A 20,586-nucleotide genomic window follows, 5' to 3' on the forward strand; every position below is an offset into this window, starting at 1 on the left:
ACTTCAGACACCAAAATAAACACAGTGTGATAATTTTGGTGTCTGATGCAAAGAGCTACTGGGAGGTTCCAGGAGAGCTACCAGTAGCTCGTGATCTACTTGTTGGAGACACTGGCCTTAGTGCAACCATCTCTCAAAGACGACCATCAATTAAAGACTGATTTTGATCTATTTTGACACCAATGCTGTGATGTATATATAACATGGCAAGCTTTGAGAATTCCCAATGTTTGCAAGCAATGAACAGGGACATTACATTGTTTACCAAGCATCACACACTTTAGTTAAGCAGTGAATATGGGATTCTTTCACTCAAACCTCCAGTTTGTTGTCATGCATTGTGTTATGGAAATTTCAATATCAATATAAACTAAGACCCTTTTTTGTGTCTCAAACTAGCAGATATCACAGATGTGAACTAAGCTTTAAAACAAGAGTTTTATTTTTGCTCACTGTCATTGTTTAATAATAAGGAATTTGGTAGGTAACTTGATCTCAGTGTGGGATTTCAGTACAAAATGTTACATAATAATTCCAATTACTTAAACATTTGCACATTAGAAGAGGTACTGCTAATAACAAAGGCACAAGTTTAAAAAGGCAATTGCCCGGGCTTTCCAAATCAATCCCTGTTCCATATGAAAACTCTCAAGGGGCTCCAGGGGTAACAGGTGAAGGCCAGTTAGCGAAATGGAGGTACACATCCTGGTGAGCTGAGAGCTCCGGAGCAGGGGAGTTGCTAGGGCTGGAAAAGACCCGGGGCTATGCTAATGTCGGGACTGTCGGGACTGGGGGCTAGCTAGCCTTTTAGTTGTAGCCCCTGAGCTTCTATCCGGGGCTACAACCAAAAGACCTGGGGCTATTGCCCCCATACCCTACCCCAGCAATGCCCATGGGTGCATGTTTGTCTTCCCTTTTGTTCTGCAGTGTGGGCCCAGAAGGAGAAGTTATGGGCAGTGCAGGTGGGGGAGAGAGCAAATGAAATGTTTTCTTGTTCTCCTTGCATATTTGAGTATCGGTACTCTCGTACAGGCTTTGACAAGTGCAGGTACTCATATTCTCCAAAATAAGAAGTGCAGTTGGGGGAGAGAGTAGGGGGGAGTGGGCTGCAAGAGTAAATTAAATGCTTTCTTGTTCTCCTTGCATAGTTAAGTATCAGTACTCCCGTATAGGCTTTGACAAGTGCAGGTACTCATATTCTCAAAAATAGGAAGTGCTGGTGGGGGAGAGAGTAGGAAGGAGTGGGCTGCAAGAGTAAATTACATGCTTTCTGTTCTCCTTGCTACATAGTTGAGTATCAGTACTCCCGTACAGGCTTTGACAAGTGCAGGTACTCATAGGGCCTCATTACGACCCAGGCGGTAAGTTACCGCCTGGGTCGTACCTTTACCACCATGGCGTAAACTATGTTTACGCCATGGTGGTTGGCGGACTTACCGCCCCATTCCGAGGTTGGCGGGGCGGTAAGTCCCCAATCCCCATTTACCCTTCCCCATTCCCATTTTTGCCCCATAGGGCATAATGGGAGTGGGGAAGGCGTTAATTACGCCACCGTAAATTACGGTGGCGTAATTAACATCAAGGTCCCTTAGCGCCATGGATTTTAACAAAAACCTCCATGGCGCTAAGGGACCTCGGAATCAGGCGGTAAGGATCGGCGCTGTTTACGCCGCCGTAAACCCCTTACCGCCTGAGTCGTAATGAGGCCCATAGTCTCAAAAATAAGAAGTGCAGGTATCGAGGGCCCGGTTGGGCCGGCCCATTTAAAGCACTAGCTCTAGTTCTGCAGATACCAGGCCTCTGTGCACGTCAGCCCAATCGGCTGCACCTTTCCAGTGAGAGGTCCTCAGAGAAGTACCGGCCGCTACAGGGTTACAGACGTTCACTGCTCTGACAGATAAACACGTTTGAGGTTTATGTTGGAAAATGGTCACTTCCTGCAGCCGGATACCAAATTGTACAACGTTATCAAGTTCCCTTTTCTGCAGGTTTGAGCAGAAGAGAATTAGAAAGTTGTGTCCATGGCGCTCAGAAAAACGCCGTCAATGGGGAGGTTCTTCTTATTCCGCAACAAAAAATTGAAAGTTGTAAAGGTATTTTTCTGAACGGCCAGGCCTCACATGGATTTTAGCTATCATGATAAACGGCTGTATTTGTTTCTCAGGAACACGATCAATCATGACTTTCTTTTTTTTCTCTCCAGGAAACAGAAGACTGCGTGTTTCTAGAACCGGAAGGAGGCCAGGTAAGGAAGTGACATGCAAAATATGGGTATTTTCTGGCTTGGGTTCCACGTGTTCTTACGTGCATTGGCCAGAAGTGACAAATATTGCTTCTGGTAATTACAAGGCAACCTTTTGGATCGCCTGGGAGGGCGAGTTTATCACGGGAATCGGGGAAATTAAATTACCCCACTGAACTGCATGGGGCTCAGTGATATTGTAGGCGGGAAACAGTCAAACATAGCAACATTTCTGATAGGAAGATCCTGAGTCGCCTGCGTATATCGGGAGGGTTGGAAGGTGTCCTGCTAATGCAATTATTTTTAATGGCCAGGGCATATTGTTCCATGCAGAGCTGCTGCGCAGATGCGCAGAAGGAACGGGTTAGTATCATTCACCGTGTTGGCTGTAGTAGTACATTGCCACAGAAATCACCATTTTGCGGCAGGGTAAACATCATTCCGCAGCATAAACCTACACTGTTCCATTGCGGATGTTTACGTTGTGTGTCGTGATGGAAAAGAAGCGGTCACAGAGGAAGCGCTTCCCTTGAAATGACGTAACCGATGTGTGACTTGGGCGACAGAGTCGCTTGATAGGGTTTACCAGGCAAGGGCAGGGCGACTCAGATATCAGAGGTCAGGCTAGCTAACGTTTGCACCAGTGCTAAAAACTGAGCAAATGCTTTGATAATAGTAGAGGAGCAGACTGGTTTTGTCACAATTCCTATTGCCTAAAAATGTTGGAAAAATGAATAAAACCGTTTCCTGTTCTATATTTGCTCCCTAGCATAGAAATACATCTACTAAAAATGTATTTTCTTGTTACTTTTTATGATATGCGGTTGGTTCACTTACAAACCTTTCACAAAACAAGACACATTTCATACAAATTAAATAAAAAAGAAAATATATACAACAGCAAGTCATATTAACAACAGTTCCATTTAATACCTCAGACATCATAATGAAATACAACATTACAAAGATCACATTACATCAAATCACATATGCGTTTAAAACTGGTAACTTCATTTTTGTTTTACCCAATGTAGGTTGCCCCTAGTTTCATGTTATGCAGCAAACATAGCAAATGAAACAGCCTGTTTCATTTTTTGACCTAGTCCAAAATTATTCTGATAATATGGATTGGGGCTAAACCTAGTTCTCCAATTCCTATTATTTAAGCAGCACGAATGGTGCTAAATGCATTTGCTCCATTTGTTTTGATGAAGAGAAACTTCTCCTAATCTGGTCCAGGATCTTTCACAGATCCTGAAAGAAAATGGGGTCATTTAAGTGCCAGGGGTCTGGGGAAGAGGGGACGTGCAGTAGACATCGGATCTCCAAAATTGCCATTCATGTATGTTGTGTTACTGGGATTTATACCGCACAGCGCTGGCATTTGCATGGTCTCCAGGACCTCTGAATGACCTGAGACAGAGGACGGTGGGCAGCCCCTAGAGATGGGTCAAATAGTAAGAGTTGCGCCTTTTTAGCTTCATTCCAGAGCGATTGCAAAGGACAACGACTACATGTTTGCGTTGCAGGTCAGGGCCATCTTAAGCACTATTGCGGTCCGGGGCACGGACACCTTTGGGGCCCCCTTCCCTGAACCCATTGTATAGAACTGACTTGGAAAGCAGACAAATTGCACAACCCAACATGGCAATTCTATTTAAGAAAATGTTATAGAAGCGTATTATGCAAAATGGGAATGATTGTAGCTTTGTTGTCGCCATCAACAAGGGAAGTATATATATACCACTATAGTAATTGATATGATCTTAAATACTTTTTCTGGGTTTCTCTTTTATATTTTAAAGCTTTACATTCACCCAAAACACAGGCTTGTGAATGTGTTATTCATAAATGTGCAGACAAACTGTTGAGCTGTACAACAAAACCAACCTTTTTTATGTCAAATGAGCAGACCTTAAATTATACTTGCCAGAAGCCTGAAATATATGGTCCGCTCTCTTCTGTCTAGAAGCCCTTCCACACAAGTGACCTACATCAAATAATGGCATACATAAAATAATGATGATCAGGGAATGGGCTAAATAATGCCACCAGCATTTGAGAAGGCAATCCTTTTCACAGAAGACACTACAGCGATGTCAGTGATATAAGATGATTTGTCCAGGATCACTGTAATGTCTGCTGGCATAGCCAGGATACAAGCATGAACATTTTGGTTCCACAGTTCCACAGTTGTAAATATGAATAGCTTATCACCTCTTGTACTAACAATTTACAATCATCATTTGGGGTGGCAGCTTAGGTTTTACAAAACCCCAATCTGAACAAACTAATTTCTACACCTTCACCATACTTATGCTTTGTTTGTTTTTTTCAGCAACCACTATGTGGAGCAGGTGCATTGCTAATCATAGCACCCGTTGTGCTACAAAAAAAACTACATATACACAGATGTTATCAGAATCAGACATAGGAAATGCTGAGTTGGCCTTGCTGGGATTTATTACTGTAATCTTGCATATGAGCACAGACCTCTGCAATGAGTGCTTAACATATTGAGCTATATTCTGAACTATCAGAGTACTCACATTTATCAATACACATTGGAACTTTGGCTATTGCAATTGATCAATATAATCGCAACAGAAAGGTGAGAATGGTACACACATTCAGCCTGATTCATGGAATTATCTGCGCGTAAAAAACTGATTTGCGCGCCATTCTGCCCGAAAATTCCTGTTTGAGGTATGGGGATTTTCAGGTAGAATGGCGCGCAAATCTGTGTTTTACGCGCAAATAATTCCATGAATCAGATTTATTGTGTTTTAGTGAACACACAAACTATGAATATCACAGTGAACACAAAGCATTACATGATTATTGGATCAGAGCAGAATGTTCTTGTCAATATGAACTGATTTATTTAGAGTAGGCAGCCTTGTGGGCCCCCCCTTCAAGGTGGGCGCCCGGGCAAGTGCCTCTTTTGCCCTCCCATGAATACATCTCTGTTGCAAGTTTGAAAGTGCTATCGGCTGGACGGACAGTGAAGTGCAGACTTCAGCTGAGAGATTGCATTCGAATTTGGATGTAAACCTGTGCGACTTTGTTAGAGTGCAGCAAGTGTGTGTGTGTGGCAGAGGTGCACATGCATTTGTGTATGCACATACACTAGGGTGATCATATTTTCAAGATAAAAACCAAGGACAGTGCCACTAACATAAAGGTAGGACTAACGTTTGACTGTGGCTGCCAAGGCACTACTCTTCATTAGCGCTTGAGGGACTAAGGGGCTTTGTGTCATGCATTCACAATACTGCTTCAACAACACAATGGAGCGTGTGCTCCGACTGATATTGCATGCATGTCTGAATGAGCTTCACAAGCAGCCTCTGTCATGGATGTTATTTTAGGGGGGACAAGGGCGTCCCGCTCCCCCCCCAACTTATGTGGCACAACATTTTTTCCCACTCATTTGGCAGGGGACCTTTTATTTTAGAAGTCATGTCCCCCCAACATTTCCTGCAAAGTTACTCTCCTGCCTCTGTGGTGCAATTGGTTAGTCCTACATTGTATAACTAAAAGGTTGAGGGTTCGAGGCTGCCCAGGGATGGCTTCCCTTTAAGTGCTACTGTTAAATTAATTATATGTGTTTAATCTATCACACACTACCCTTATCTTGATCTGGAAAATGCAGCATTTCTTCCGTGGGAGATTGTGCAACTCTGCCTGTCAGCAGCAGCTCTTGCAGTCCCACTACACAATACATGGTACGTGTGGGTTTTCAAAAGAAAAAATACTTTCCCGAATGGGGGGCAGAGTGCCCAATTCCAGGGCGTCTGGTCACCCTAAGTCTTACACATGCATTTGTAGTACATTTGGGAAGGCTGAAGAGAAAGTGGTTAGTAACAGTGCAAAGTACTCCGTTTGTGGAATATTTTTCCACTGCACATGCTTTTTACTGACTCAATTATTGGGCATCAGGTCTAGTGGGAAAAACTCTGCTAGAGAAATTAAAAATGTATCTGAAACGATAGATACCCTTCATTGCATGCCCACAGTTTCGAGACAAGTGGCATCAAGTGGGATGGCTTCCTTAGCGGTATATTAAAAGTCCCAAAACATCTTAACTTGCCCTGGATCCAGTGTAAACTATTTCCAGTTAGTCAACTGGAAAGTCTAAGGGCCTGATTCATGCATGACATTTTTAGCACGGTGCAAAGTGACTTTGCAGTTCCAACAAACACCCTGATTCACAGGGCGGAGCAAAGTGTATTTTTGCAGTGCAACGTAACTTTGCACTGGTGCAAAGTCACTTTACAGTGCAAAAAATACACTTTTCACCGCTCTGTGAATCAGGGTGTTTGTTGGCAATGCATAGTCACTTTGCACCGCGCTAAAAATGCCATGAATCAGGCCTTAAGTGGGTTCTGGAGTATCCCTTTAAAAATTGAAATACTTTCCAAGGGGCATAGTTTCCATGCATTCCCATGCGTGTTTTCTGATTGATATGGCTATGACCCTGAGGGAGCCCTTATTTGCATTCCACAAACGTACCTTCGACAGCAGGGAAGGTTCCAGACCCTTACCACGGGTGCAACTAGACAAAAAATGTTTGTTTGGGGGGCGGGGGGAGGTATAAGGCTTTACATGTTGGAAGAGGAGATAACTTCAGATAATATCGGGGAGGGGCAAGCTTACTTATGTGGTTGCATCTAATTTCTTTACACATTTATTTAAAGACTATTCTGTTGTAGCTCCAATGTTGCAAGTAGGTAACTCTCTCCTTCACATCTGAAACCACACAGTTCAGGATTTGTGTGAGAACGAGATGACTCCTGCCCCGCTACCCGTCTCATCCACCCCCTGACATCCATCTGCTAACACCCCATCACCATTTCAATTCCCTAAATATGTAGGCATTCGAATGCAGTCACTACCAATGAAATGCTGTACATTAGTAATTGCCGGCAGACACGTTTATCGTCTGGGAAATGCCGCGACACTCTAGGTCATTGAATCTGATGTCTCTGGTGTACTTTAAGTTGCTAATGCGTACGTTACATTAATACAGTGTTCCCTCTATAGAGCAATGTAAAGTTTTCGTTTCTTTGAGTTAAATCATTTTTTTCTATTTTTTTTTCTATCTTTTGGAAACAATTTAAGAAAGCTTGACTGTCATTTTCTTTCAAGATCAAATCAATAATATTTTGATTCGTTGTCGCGAGGCCCCTAAAAGGAGTGGGGCCCATAGGCCGGTACCTACTTTGCCTATTTGGTAATCTGGGACTGGGCCAGACAGGTCAAGTCAGCATAACCCACCATTTCGGGGGGTAGGGGTAAAGCCAAATCTGCCCAATGGTCATTGCGCCACTGACCCTTACTCTATAGCAAGACACAAGCAACTCTGGCTCCTCGCCTGTCTATTCTAAGCAGAGCTCTGTTGGAAATGTCCTTATTATGATCCCTGGGGTTCGACCTGGAACCTCTGATGAATGACATGCCTCTTCCTTCCCAGGTTGACAGCTAGGGGTGTACCGAAATTCGGCTTCGAGTAAGTATTTGGCTGAATTCTGGCATAAAAATAAGTATTCGGCTTCGGCAAAATACTTAATTGAATGCTTACTCGAAGCCGAAGTTACGTCCCTACCAGTGACTAAATGGCAAATGGAGACCTGGAGTTGACAACGTCTTGTAAAGATAGGTTTGCACGTCTTTTGTGCCATTAAAAAGACTAAAGGAGTGGCAAATTCGACACTTTAAGCGTGGACTGGCTCACACGCAACCACCCATGAATGAGAAAAAAATAACAAAAACGCTGACAGAGATAAAATGCTGGGCTATTTGACAAGGTCTTGGTTGTCTCCAGCAAACGTGTGTAAGGAGCATGTCTCTCATTTAACCCGGCATCTGCATCTGTATGGCACCATTACAGCCCAACCCCACTCCCCGCACCCCTCCATCCACCCAGGCGGGACGAATTTGAAAAAAAATGGGCTGCTTGCGGGTCCTGTCAGTGACCTGTGCATCCGATGTTGTTCATCGAAGGCTACACCATTTTGGCACGGAGATGAAAAGTTCACAGGTCAAGATAGCACGTTCAGAGAATGGACAAATTAATTGTATTTACAGACATGTAGCATTTGTACTGGAAGAAGACCGCAGCAATGCAGTCCTTATTTTACAATCGTGATGCAGTACGCTTCATTCAAACTCTGACCGCCTCTGGATGAACGTGAAACCCCAATGTAAAATAAAGACAACAACCACACAAAACAAGACCGCTTTACTTTATATTGCATGCAGAACCCCGAAGTGCCAATGTGACACTTGCAGGTTTCCCTTGTATCCTCTGCAAAGGCTTCGGATCAGGTACACTCGGCAGGGAAAAGGGGGTGGGGTTGTAGCACTGCGCACAATGTTATGTTTCTTGTCATCCCGGCACCTTCGTAGCACAATTCGTGTGCCCTCAAAGCTGTCTATGGCCGAACGCAAAGGACAACCTCTGTACGCCATCCTGAAGAGGCGTTAGGCTGCAGCCTAATATTGTCTTGCACTAAACTAACCCTAAAATAGGTAAAAAAAAGTCACGGAGATTGGCATGGCAAGAAGACTGGTGGAGGCAGGATTTAGAGCCAAACTGTGTGTCAGAGTCGTTTGGACTGTGATTGAACCGCTGGCAGATGTTATCAGTCCTGTAAGCGAGGGTCTCCTGTCCAGCCCCCCTTTCACATGGACCAGCACACTGCCCTTCGGCTGTGGGCTAGAGTACGGCTGCGAAAATAAGCATGACATTATTTGTCATTCAAATGCCAATGTATTTTTTTGTGCTTGGATTGAAGTTGCAAAGTACTTCTTTAATGTGTGATAATTATAGAATTGTGTTGGTGGAAAGCGCCGCATTGATCCCCGCTTCCCATTTCAAAGCTGCCTCCTCAACGCTGCTCGGGATTTGCATTTAAATGGCCACTGCCCGCTGCCCACTGTTAGACAAGGCTGCTGGTCCTGGGTGGTGGCATTGTTGGGCCCTCCTCACTGTATATCAAGCTCTCTTCCTTGATAACATAAAGCCCCTCCCTGAGGCAGACAAGTGCTTGTTAAAGACCAAAACTACACCATTCTCCAAAGGGAAAACCCAGCTGCAGCTAGAAACTACTTTCCATTGCAAATAAGTCCCTATATGATCAATTTCCCCATGCTGTGACGTGTGTGCATTTTCTGTGGAAAGGAGTGTCACCTCAGTACCTGGATCTACATATACCACCCTGATAAACACGCTATTAGGCTGTCATGCTGCATATATTTCTGACAGCACAAACATGCCAACTTGGCCTTTCTGTAGGGAACGTTAGTAGTTTTTAACTTTCGCTTGTCTTTCTCCAATCTACAATATCCAGCACTCCCAGTTCCTCTTTCGAAATCTGCAATTGGTTGTTCCCTCCACACCTGACCATGTGGTGCCCAAAAACGCCTGTTAATTTTAATTGGCAATTTTTGTAGTATATAATAAAGCTTGCAGCTTTCGACTGAAAACTCCCACACAGCCCCAGTTCTTTACCACATTGCTCATTAGGCATTGAAAGCAAGCAATAATAAAACTCCCCTTCTATAGCTTAGTTACAGCTATAATCTATTTATACGCACTATGCATGTCCTTCAATGAAGTCCTGTTAAAACAAGCATTGGCAAAGCCAACAGTTTTGGCTTTTATGCATATATTGACATATTTCTTTTAGTAAACTACTATTCGGCTCACTATTCGGTTTCGGCCAAATACTTTTGCCAACTATTCGGTATTCGGCCGAATAGTACATTTACTATTCGGTACACCCCTATTCACAGCAGCCTATCCCAGAGACTGGCTGGCTTCCCAAGCTTTACCAAATAGCAATTGGGTGCAGCAGCCGATTTAGCGAACGGCGTATTTGAAATCCTTGCAACCATGGGCGGCAGTTGATTTTCTTTGGGTTACTTGTATCCCAGTCACGTTGTGAATTGACCTGTCTCCAAAGAGAATGCACGCCTTTTCTGTCAGCGTGTATTTGTGCAAAGAGCTGTATGATAAGCACGTTTCTATTACACGCATTTTGGGAAATACTTCGAGCCTGCAAGTATTTTGCTGTGCAGCAGATGTCGCTGTTGTCCACAAAATCACAGGCTATAGGCAAATAAAAAGAAAACAATACCCATGACGGCACAGATGGCCTCTGGCCATAGTAGAAATGCAACAGAGAACACCTTACTGTCCACACATTTAATGAGAGCAACATGTCCAGTTTCAGAAATGTAGACAGGCCTAGTTTCAAATGGTCTACACTGGTGCTTTGTTTGTACGCTGTATGTGCTCCTGTGTTATTCGTGCACCTTGATTTCTCGTTTTGATGTGCACAGTAGGCATCGATTGTGTTGTGATGCAACAAGTGTACAAGATACACTACCTAAATCTGCCCTTTTTCTATTGAACTTCAATTTAATCTGTTTCACTCACTTGGCATGCAAAGTAAATCTATTTGTTTAAGCGTTTTTATTGAACTTAAACATGAATTTACAACCTCTTAGGTGTCCAGACAAATACATCAAGCATACACTGTACTTATGTAAAAGCAGTGGGATTTGAAGACAGACCACAGGGGCATTGTCAGTGACACCTGTTGAAAAATGCTGTGCGGTTCGGTGATGGCTAATTTACGCTAGGAAAGCTCCAACATACACAGGGACATTTCATATCGGCCGGAATGGTAAACAAAGGTTTAAACCATCCAAGTGAGCGTTCTGTAACAGCTCCACGATGCCTCAGGGCTGCTGCGCGCTTTATAAATGCAAATAAATAAATAACCCCAAGGCGTTCAGTGATTTATGCCTTGGTTTACTGTGCTGGGTAATTCTGAAAATGTTTGGCAGGCGCAGTGCAAGACAGGATGAGGACTCTGTTTTCTCCTCGTCCTTCTTTTCCGTCTGTAATACCGCTTCTTTTCACACCTGCCTGAGATTTTCATGCAGGCGAATAGCACGTCGATTTGAATGGGGCCCACAGGCATTTAGCACCTCATACAAGGGTCTATGCTCTGAAGTTCACTGTAAATTCCTTCTGCAAAATCTTATTTCAGGTGGCATTTACACCTTTTAATTACGAATTGTAAAATTGAAGTTGGTCCTTTTCAATTAAAGATTAATTTGCAAGGAGGGGGACCCCCTTACAGAGGTGCACTGGCCTATAGGGAACTCTGGACATTTCCCAGTAGGCCTCTGCAGCCTGGGCCTCTTTTGTGTGGTATTTCCAAATGTTCCCATTGGAAATGGTTTGGACTTGCTGTAAATGTGTAAAATGGGGCCGCTTTGAATATTATTTCCAGGGCCTCCTTTGAGTCCCAGTCCACCCCAGGCCCCCTTCCATCTGCAGCTAAATGCAAAAATGGCCATCAGACAGATTTTCCATCCCTTAAACTATTTGAATATTTATCTTTTTTTATCATTTCTGGAGCTCCAGTAAATGGATTCTGCCATGAAAGTTAAATCGGCTAAAGAGTCTCTCTTTCAGAGAGTGCTTTATCTTTTAAAAACTGGTGTTCGAGGGTTTGCACCGAAATGGGCCGGCCGGACATCGGGTGTAAACTATCCTTACCAACAGCCATGCATAAAGCACCCCTTGTATACTTGCGGCTGTGTGCCAGTTATTGGAATACCAGCGGCATGTTAGCAGCAATGGGGCTTCACTTTTATTAAGTGGCCCAGCCGATGTATCCACCAAAAAGTGCAAACCTGTTTTTGATGGCCAGATCTAAAATAAGAGACAATGCAGGCTACAAAATGAGGGGAACATTCCTGACTACTCCAGGAAGGTGCAACCAAAGCCTATTACTGGTCTGGTTAGAACCAACATTTTTAGCTTCAATAGCAGTGCATGGCAGCCAGCATTACAGTGATTTCCTATGGAATCAACCAGGTGCAAAAACACGTGTAAAAACAGATGCACTCCATAGGGGTTTATGCCTCTTGGCCCACTTCAGAATTGAACGGTGGCTGATATGCAGTGGTATTTGTCGAATGGGGCTGAATTGGGAGGAAGAGCAGACTTTAGATTCCATCCCCCCACTCCTTGTTGAAAATACAGTGAAAATGGTTCAGATCTTAATTTTGTGGTGGAGTGCTTGTCTCCCCAGTAAATCACATACCCAGGAACAAGGCTCTTAGTGTGGATGCCGATCTGTCATCTATTGTTCTACTAGCTGTCCCCGGTCACGCATTGCTGTGGCTTAGTCTGGTTAAATGGAAAAGAAAAAAAAGAGAAAGCGCACGTTTCTAATATGTTTAATTTCACAATGGCTCTGACGGTTCTCCAAATTGAGGCAGTTTAATTTTCCTGGCGGCGCAACATATTCCTTTCATTTCTCCATTAAATTTCAGAGCCTTGCAATAAGGACACACTTCAGTCATGGTGCCGATGAGAACATGCCGGCTCAAACTATAATCATTAGCTGGGTTGTACCGGAATGCAAGGTGATTGTAATCGTGTGATTGCTGAGCACGGAGTCGTGTGTGATGCTGATCCGCTGTTTCTCGTTGACGTCTTTCAGTTACTCTTAGCCTGTCGCGTTCATTCGGTTGAGAACGAAGCAGATCTGAAGCTGCAGAACGCGATCGCTGTGCTCGCAACCGTGCATCCTGAAGTCTGGCCGCATGTCGCTCTGCTGCTTCCTCGGCATGTATTTGAGCCACGGAAATATTGAAATGGAATCGTTAAATATTTAGTATAGCACGCGTTGCTTTTACGTCCAACAGATGGCGCTGGTTTGCAGTAAAATGTTTAGTATAGCGTGTGTTGCTTTTACGTCCAACAGATGGTGCTGTTTTTCAGAAAAAGTATGTTTTTACCTGTCACAGGTGTGACATCTGTGTATAGTAGGTATATTAAAACATGCACCTATTCGAGTGCAAAGTTGTGTCAAAATTTCAAAGCGATCGGTGAAGAACTTTTGGAGATTTAAGATTTTGAACAAACAAACATTTACATTTTTATTTATATAGATGACCGTGATGTTTGATATGAGTGGCTAGAGCCTTCTTATAAGACATAGGTCTAGCTTGCAAACATTTGCTGTGCTGTGCCATGCTGCACGAACGTACGTAAAAGGAGGGAAGGGTAATTGCAAAATGTTTTACTAAATATCGGAATCACAACTGTTGCAAAGGTTTCAAGCAAAATGTCATTCAAATATCCTTGAGTTGCACTTGCATTTTCTATTTAAACTAGAGAGAATCACGAATCAGGACTGAGGTTGCTAAACGGCCTTCTCCAATATAGAGCTGTGCACTGTTATTACTACTGCTTATTTATTACTATGGCATTCACTTAGCAAATGGTCCAAGATAATGTGCAACCCTAATGTGATTGGATATCTCCACAGTGCATGGCAGTGTGGTTTGTAGCAGGCCCACTGTGTGCCCATCACCTGTGAACCTTTACATATTGCGGGACACCTGCATCGCTCACTGAGAATGAACACAAGCTGAAATAGCTTATTTGGCGGACTATGGCACACTCAGGAGGACTTTGGTGTTTAGATATTCCATTATACAACATTGCATAACTTCAATCTCATTTTAGCCGCCCTATGTGCTGCACATTCATTTTCATATCAGCATAAGGACAGTCAAACCTGAAAAAGGCAAGCTCCTCTGATCTCAAGTACCACTGACTACCCTGGGCACATGTATCTACCTCATGAGGCTGCTTGAGCTTGCCCCCAAGCTCTCAAAGGCTGTTGAATAAAAATATGAATAGGGACCCACTTCCATTAAAAAATAGACATGCTCGGGGTAGGGTAGACTCTTTGTTTTTATGATTTGTTCCATTTTATTAAAAGACACTAAAGTGTCCAATACCACAAGAAATTAGTTATTTCTTCACTTTGCCATGGAATGAATGCTTTTGTAAAGAACCCAACAGCTCGAAATGTGTGGTGTTCCCTCTTTACTGAACTTCACACCTATGCACCCCAGTGCAATCTCTCTGCTTCAACGTGTAGATTCATTTCCTCCCCGTTGGTTGTGGGCGCAATGCAGATTTAAAAGCATTCTATTTGGGGCTGAGATGAGAGCACTTGTCGCGAGACACCCATTATTTTTTGCTGTACACAACAGAGAATAGCTTCCCCGTAGTAAGCAGCGACAGCCCCCATCTTAATTTCTACTCATTACAAAGAGGGTCATATATCTGCCAGCTTTTTCTTAAAGAGTTATGTTCCTTAGATCAGAGTAGTCCACTGGCATATACATTCTGTGGTTCGCCTTCTCTTTCCAATACTTTGCACGATGGCCAACAATGCAGATACACATGTTCTAAATCATGTACGTTGCTGGACTGGCTTATCATCATTTGGAAGATATATTTCTCCCAAACCTTTTTACCACTTATTAGAACTAATCATATTTGCTTAGCATATTTCCATAGGAGTTTGATGTTTTTGTTAAATTGATGTATAATGTGATTTGTGTATGGTCCTTATGAAACAGATGATTTTTTTTAGCTCTTGAAAGACAAATGTTCAATCATTAAAAAAAGTGTACCTTATTGTACAAGGCTGGGAAGAGGTATGGTCATGTACCTAAGTTGCAGACAGGGGTAATTAGAGTATTCACCATTTAACCAATGTGTTAGATCCTCGGCAAATCATTTAATCTCTCTCAGCTTTGTCCCAAAGCCATTGGGAGTCCTTAGAAGAGATTCATTTCACAGGGTTTTGTAGACTATAATATTGCTCCATATGCAGAAATAATGACTATTCATGTATAGCATACTACAAATCAATTTGTCACAGATCATTATTTTTCGTAGTGCACACCAGATACTTTTCTCTAAATGCTAGTCCATCAGTGGTCTGAATGGTTGGGTTCAAAGGTGGGGCTGTTTGTGCAACTCATACCCAGTACTGTAGCAACAGGAAAGCTATGGGGGCTAGGTCTAGCTAGCTGGCAATGTGTACATCCAGTGAGCCACTGGGCCTGTGTTGAGAAGGGTGTGCCCCAGTGGCTTTTGTCACCACTCCTGACTGGGCACTGTGTGACCTGACCCAGATCTGCCAGACCCGCATCACAGGTACACTGTAGATAGACGCAAGGTGAGATAATGACAATACATTGTTATCACAAGCTTAAACAGTGATACTCACTTTATCAACCATGAAGGGATGAAAGACTTGTCCAGTCATGTTTCAAAACTGTTGCCTGTCGGTCTTTGCACAGCCCACTGAGACCTCATTAGTTAGATTCTAATGCTGTGGACCCTCAACAGACGTGTGTTCATGCATCTGAATGGCTATGCATACTATGTCATGTGACTAGTGCATGCCCATGCATTTGTTAAGTATTTACTGCCAATGCAATAATATTCAATCTTGGAATTCGCTGTTGCATTCCAATGCATTTTTGCTCATTCTGCCTATATCCTTTGCTGTGACTTCATATCCGGTGCTCTCACAGGCCATGATGCCCTCATGTAACTCAGTCTGGGATGTCAGTTCCGATAATGCCACTTCTGACGATGCCACCACACATGCAAAAGAGGGGCCTCGCCAGGGTCGGACTGGGCCATCAAACTGTCTCGAGCACCAATGAAAAAGTGGCCCACCATTGAAAATGGCAATTAATTCCTTTTGTGGCAGACTGTTTGAATAGTACCCAAGGGGCAGTTTTTTAATAAAATTGAATGCAAATTGTGCAATTTAAAAGAATATTTTTTCAGCAACAATGGTCAAAACTACTACATGCATAGTGGAGTAACTCATCAAACTGGCCCACATTGGCCCAAAAGGTGGCCCACTTTGGCCCAAAAAAACGGGTCCACGCTAGCATTTAGAATTTTTGGTTTGGGCATTGCCCTATTAGCGTATAGGCCAGTCCAAGCCTGGGCCTGGCATATTCTTTACTCTGTGGGGCCTCACAAATCCTAGTACGACCCCCAAATGCACCAGGAAGATAGAACAGTAGACAGGGATACATGATCTTTATGAAGATGTTGCCGGCAAACAATTACTGGGCAGAGCCAGAGAAGGCCAGATCTCTCTTTGAGTATCATTTACTGGGCAGAGTCAGAGTAGGCCAGATCTCTCTTTGAATATCATTTACTGGGCAGAGAAGGCCATATCTCTCTTTGAGTATCATTTACTGGGCAGAATCAGAGTAAGCCAGATCTCTCTTTGAGTAGCATTTACTGGGCAGAGAAGGCCAGATCTCTCTATGAGTATCATTTACTGGGCAGAGTCAGAGTAGGCCAGATCTCGCTTTGAGAATCACTTACTGGGCAGAGTCAGAATTGGCCAGATCTCTCTGAGTACCATTTATTGGGCAGAGTCAGCGTTGGCCAGATCTCTCTTTGAGTACCATTTACTGGGCAAAGTCAGAGTAGGCCAGATCTCTCTTTGCGTATCATTTACTGGGCAGAGTCAGAGTTGGCCAGATCCCTCTTTGAGTATCACCTACTGGCCAGAGTCGGAGTAGGCCAGATCTCTCTTTGAGAATCATTTACTGGGCAGAGTCAGAGTAGGCCAGATCTCTCTTTGAGTATCATTTACTGGGCAGAGAAGGCCAGATCTCTATATGAGTATCATTTACTGGGCAGGGTCAGAGTAGGCCAGATCTCGCTTTGAGAATCACTTACTGGGCAGAGTCAGAATTGGCCATATCTCTCTGAGTAAAATTTATTGGGCAGAGTCAGAGTTGGCCAGATCTCTCTTTGAGTACCATTTACTGGGCAAAGTCAGAGTAGGCCAGATCTCTCTTTGAGTATCATTTACTGGGCAGAGTCAGAGTTGGCCAGATCTCTCTTTGAGTATCACTTACTGGGCAGAGTCGGAGTAGGCCAGATCTCTCTTTGAGAATCATTTACTGGGCAGAGTCAGAGTAGGCCAGATCTCTCTTTGAGTATCATTTACTGGGTAGAGAAGGCCAGATCTCTCTTTGAGAATCATTTACTGGGCAGAGTCAGAGTAGGCCAGATCTCTCTTTGAGTATCTTTCTCAATGTTTCAGTTGTCCATTCTTTCCCCATTTTTCGCTGTGACGATCAATGCATTATATACAACATTTGCATATTGGCAATACGCAGGATCTGTGCTAGACGTGCAGTCGATTTGTAAGGCCCATTGACTCTCTCTCTCTAATATACAGAAAGGGAATATTGCACTCTGGTAAATGGAACGATGCTTGACTCTCTGCACTGCATCTTCTCCACCACATAGCATAAGATATATTTGTATTGTATGTGTAAAGACCAACAGCTATGTGTTGGTGCTGCAATGCATGGTTATTATAGCAAAAGTGCAGGTAATCAAATGAACTCAAACATTTTAGGCTTGTGTCCTCTGAATCCTTTCTGAAAGTCATCTGAAATTCCAACAAGAAGTCTAACAAAGAATCTGGAGGATCAGATAGTTCATTTTTATTTTTGGCTCAAGGTGGCGCTTCAGCACTACCTATAAGCCAAAACTATTGCATTTCAGTAGAGCTAGGAGGAGGATAGCATGTGAGGAAGGACACACTGTGGGTGGTGTTTGTTTGTTTACCCACCCATTCACTGCCCATGGCTATACTAATGCCTGTGGCCATTTCCATCCAGTACCTGTCCTTCCCCTGCCCCCAGACCAAAGCACATTCTCCTGGGGACTCTTTGATCTAGCTTTATCAAGCATTAACATCAACATTTGGCCTCCCAGTATTTTTCTAAGCTGCCTTCTGGGAGTTAATGGATTAATTGCAGCTGTAAAATGTGCTAACGGTGTAAAAACATGGCATCCACTTGATTTATATATGTTCCTTGCAATGAAATCCTGTTATTAACGAGTATTGCTAAAGCCAACAGCTGTATCTCCAGGTCTCAGACTGCTCACTCCGGACAAGGGCCAGTGTGAGATTTGTAAAGTAATGTGATTTGATTTGACTAGTAGATGAGGCGTATTCCCCACCTTGTTTGTTTGTTTATTCATTTGTTTTGCGCACCAGACCCGTAGGTAAAAGGGCGCAGCAGTATGAAGATGCAAAGCTTACATAGTCAGTGCCGGTTGGTGAGTTTTAAAGCTGGTGGGGCGGTAAGTTCGCAGGGTGAATTTGGGAGCGAGTGCGCGCAGCGCGCAAGCCCACTCTACCCAAAGGGGGTGTGTGGGGGTTTTACCCCCGCAAAACTTTTTGAAAAATCGTCTCCAAAATGTGCTATTTACTATCCAAAACCCACCAAAATATGACATGGATTTGTTCATGCAAGGTGTTTTTGATGGTCTGTCAAGAGAAAGCAAGAGACTGATCTGAGAAAGGGCAACATAGGCTCAGAGCAGTATTAAAATGGTTTCATGCGTGAAAGAGGGCGTTAACTGCTTGTAACATTTTAGCTGCACCAGAATAATCACCTTACAATGTGAAAAGAAGTTAGATGCCCCCACAAAAGTGAGTTTGCCCTTTCCCCAAAGTCTCTGAAGTTACCCTCCCTACATTTGAAGGATTAGCCATTCCACCCCACCGAAATGTGCTGCCTTAGTTATAAAAAAAAAATAACGGAACAACTTAAATGTTATGGTTATTTAAAATAAACATAACAGTTAAGTTGTTCTGTTATGTTTTACCCACCCATTGACTGCCCATGGCCATGGTAATCCCTATGGCGATTCCCACCCAGTTCCTGCCCCTCCTCGACCAAAACACCTCCTCATGGGAACTCTTGCAGCTCACTTTAATCAAGCCATACCACAATAGTAATAATAATAATGTATTTCTCATATAGTGCTACACACCCATAGGTCTCAGAGCACTGAAATAACAGAAGACACTATTATCCCACAGAGAGGTACTCAATTATCGACCTCAGGATGATAGGCTGGAGGTTCTGTTTAGGGACCGTGTGGAATGTGTCTCAACTGGACAAATATGCTATTTTAACACTACCAGGGCTAAGTGTTCTAGCATTGCCCTCATGCACAATTTCATTATAGTTACTCACTTACTAGTCTAAATGTGGATCTCTGGGCAAACAGGGCTTTAGACCCTGTGAAATTTTGGGCTGTGTTGACTTGACCTTGCTCAGGTACAGAGCCATTGGCAGGCAGGTCAGGACGCAGGGGATACGTGGTACTTGGGTCTGCTCTGCACTATTAACAAAGGCCCAGCAATAACAAATGTAAAGCATTTCATTGTTTGCAATTGCATTTAAATGCACACATTTTTAGGCAATTAAAATGATGATGGGGTTAGAACTTGCATGTCAGGGGAATGATTGGAAGAGAAGGAGGGGACAGTAGACAGCTCATTTTTACAGCAGTCCTTAAGTGTGTGATTTCAGACATTATATAAAGAGGTAACTTCAACGCCGCCCCGTTCACTACCACCCCCTACGATGTTAAGGAACTTAATTCTGTCCAATTTGGTCACCGGGAGTGTAGGGTGGGGCTGCACCCTCACCAGATTTCAACGGGTATTAAGAATATGTAAATCTTCGCCCACTTGGGCGTACTGTACACATAGTGGCACGAAGGTGCCCTTTGAGAGGAACACAGCAGGCTGATTGTTCCTAGGCACAGAAGCCGCACAACAGCCCAGTACTGAGGTAATGTGAGAAGGAACAAATGCAGCAGGAGCTGCAAACACATGAATCGTCGCTCGGGGCTGGCATAATATCAGGTGCCTCTCTAGAGTCGCGGGGCACAACTCCTTCAGTTTAAATCCCTCCCCCTGATGCAGCAGCCTTCACTTTCATGGAGCGAACGAGGAGAAGACAAGGCACCTGTTGCTGAGTACTGACGTGCTGTGCTTGCCATGTATGCATAGGGGTTGTGCACCTGTTTCAGTTCTCTTTTTACGGGTTTCCTTTGACTATTCAACAATACGAGGTTTGATACTTTCACTTCAAAATTGTACTTTCATGTAATGTACCGGTCAGGTCTCTGTGAAGGAGACATGCTAAATTCCATACACTAACACACTTTCACACAGAGCAAAAAATGAGCTAATGGAATGCGAACACAGAAAAGAAGTTGTGGGTTGGTAAATCACACTTTAACACAGAGCAAAAAATGAGCTAATGGAATGCGAACACAGAAAAGAAGTTGCGGGTTGGTTGCAAGGCAAGGATTTATTGTACACATGTATGTTAATGACAGGTCTCTACTTACAAAACGGGTGCAATGCTCCCGGCAGTCAGCACTGGCTCCCAATCAAAGAAAAAGCTGCGTGTGGACGCAGCAAATACAATCCTCGCTCGAGCCTCGCACTGCCAGATGAATCCGTGCAACCCTAGATGCACTCACCTAGTAATCTCATTGGCTGTTTGCCTCCATTGGCAAACAGCCAATGAGATTACTGTATCTATGCAGGGAGGGAACGAGAGTCCTTCCCTCCCTGCAGATT

At 43.6% G+C, this 20,586-nt stretch overlaps 1 long non-coding RNA gene across 1 annotated transcript in view; it reads left to right on the forward strand.

The window, feature by feature from the left end:
* The window catches only part of LOC138468490 (uncharacterized), a 1,478,099-nt gene that overhangs the window by 809,047 nt on the left and 648,466 nt on the right, over positions 1 to 20,586 (forward strand). The window contains exon 3 of the long non-coding RNA XR_011268276.1: positions 2,204 to 2,245. This is a non-coding gene — a long non-coding RNA (uncharacterized lncRNA). The remainder of the gene's footprint in view (positions 1 to 2,203; positions 2,246 to 20,586) is intronic.

Source organism: Ambystoma mexicanum, chromosome 4q, assembly GCF_040938575.1.
Source record: "Ambystoma mexicanum isolate Mex_15411 chromosome 4q, UKY_AmexF1_1, whole genome shotgun sequence".
In the NCBI taxonomy this organism is placed as follows: Eukaryota; Metazoa; Chordata; class Amphibia; order Caudata; family Ambystomatidae; genus Ambystoma; species Ambystoma mexicanum.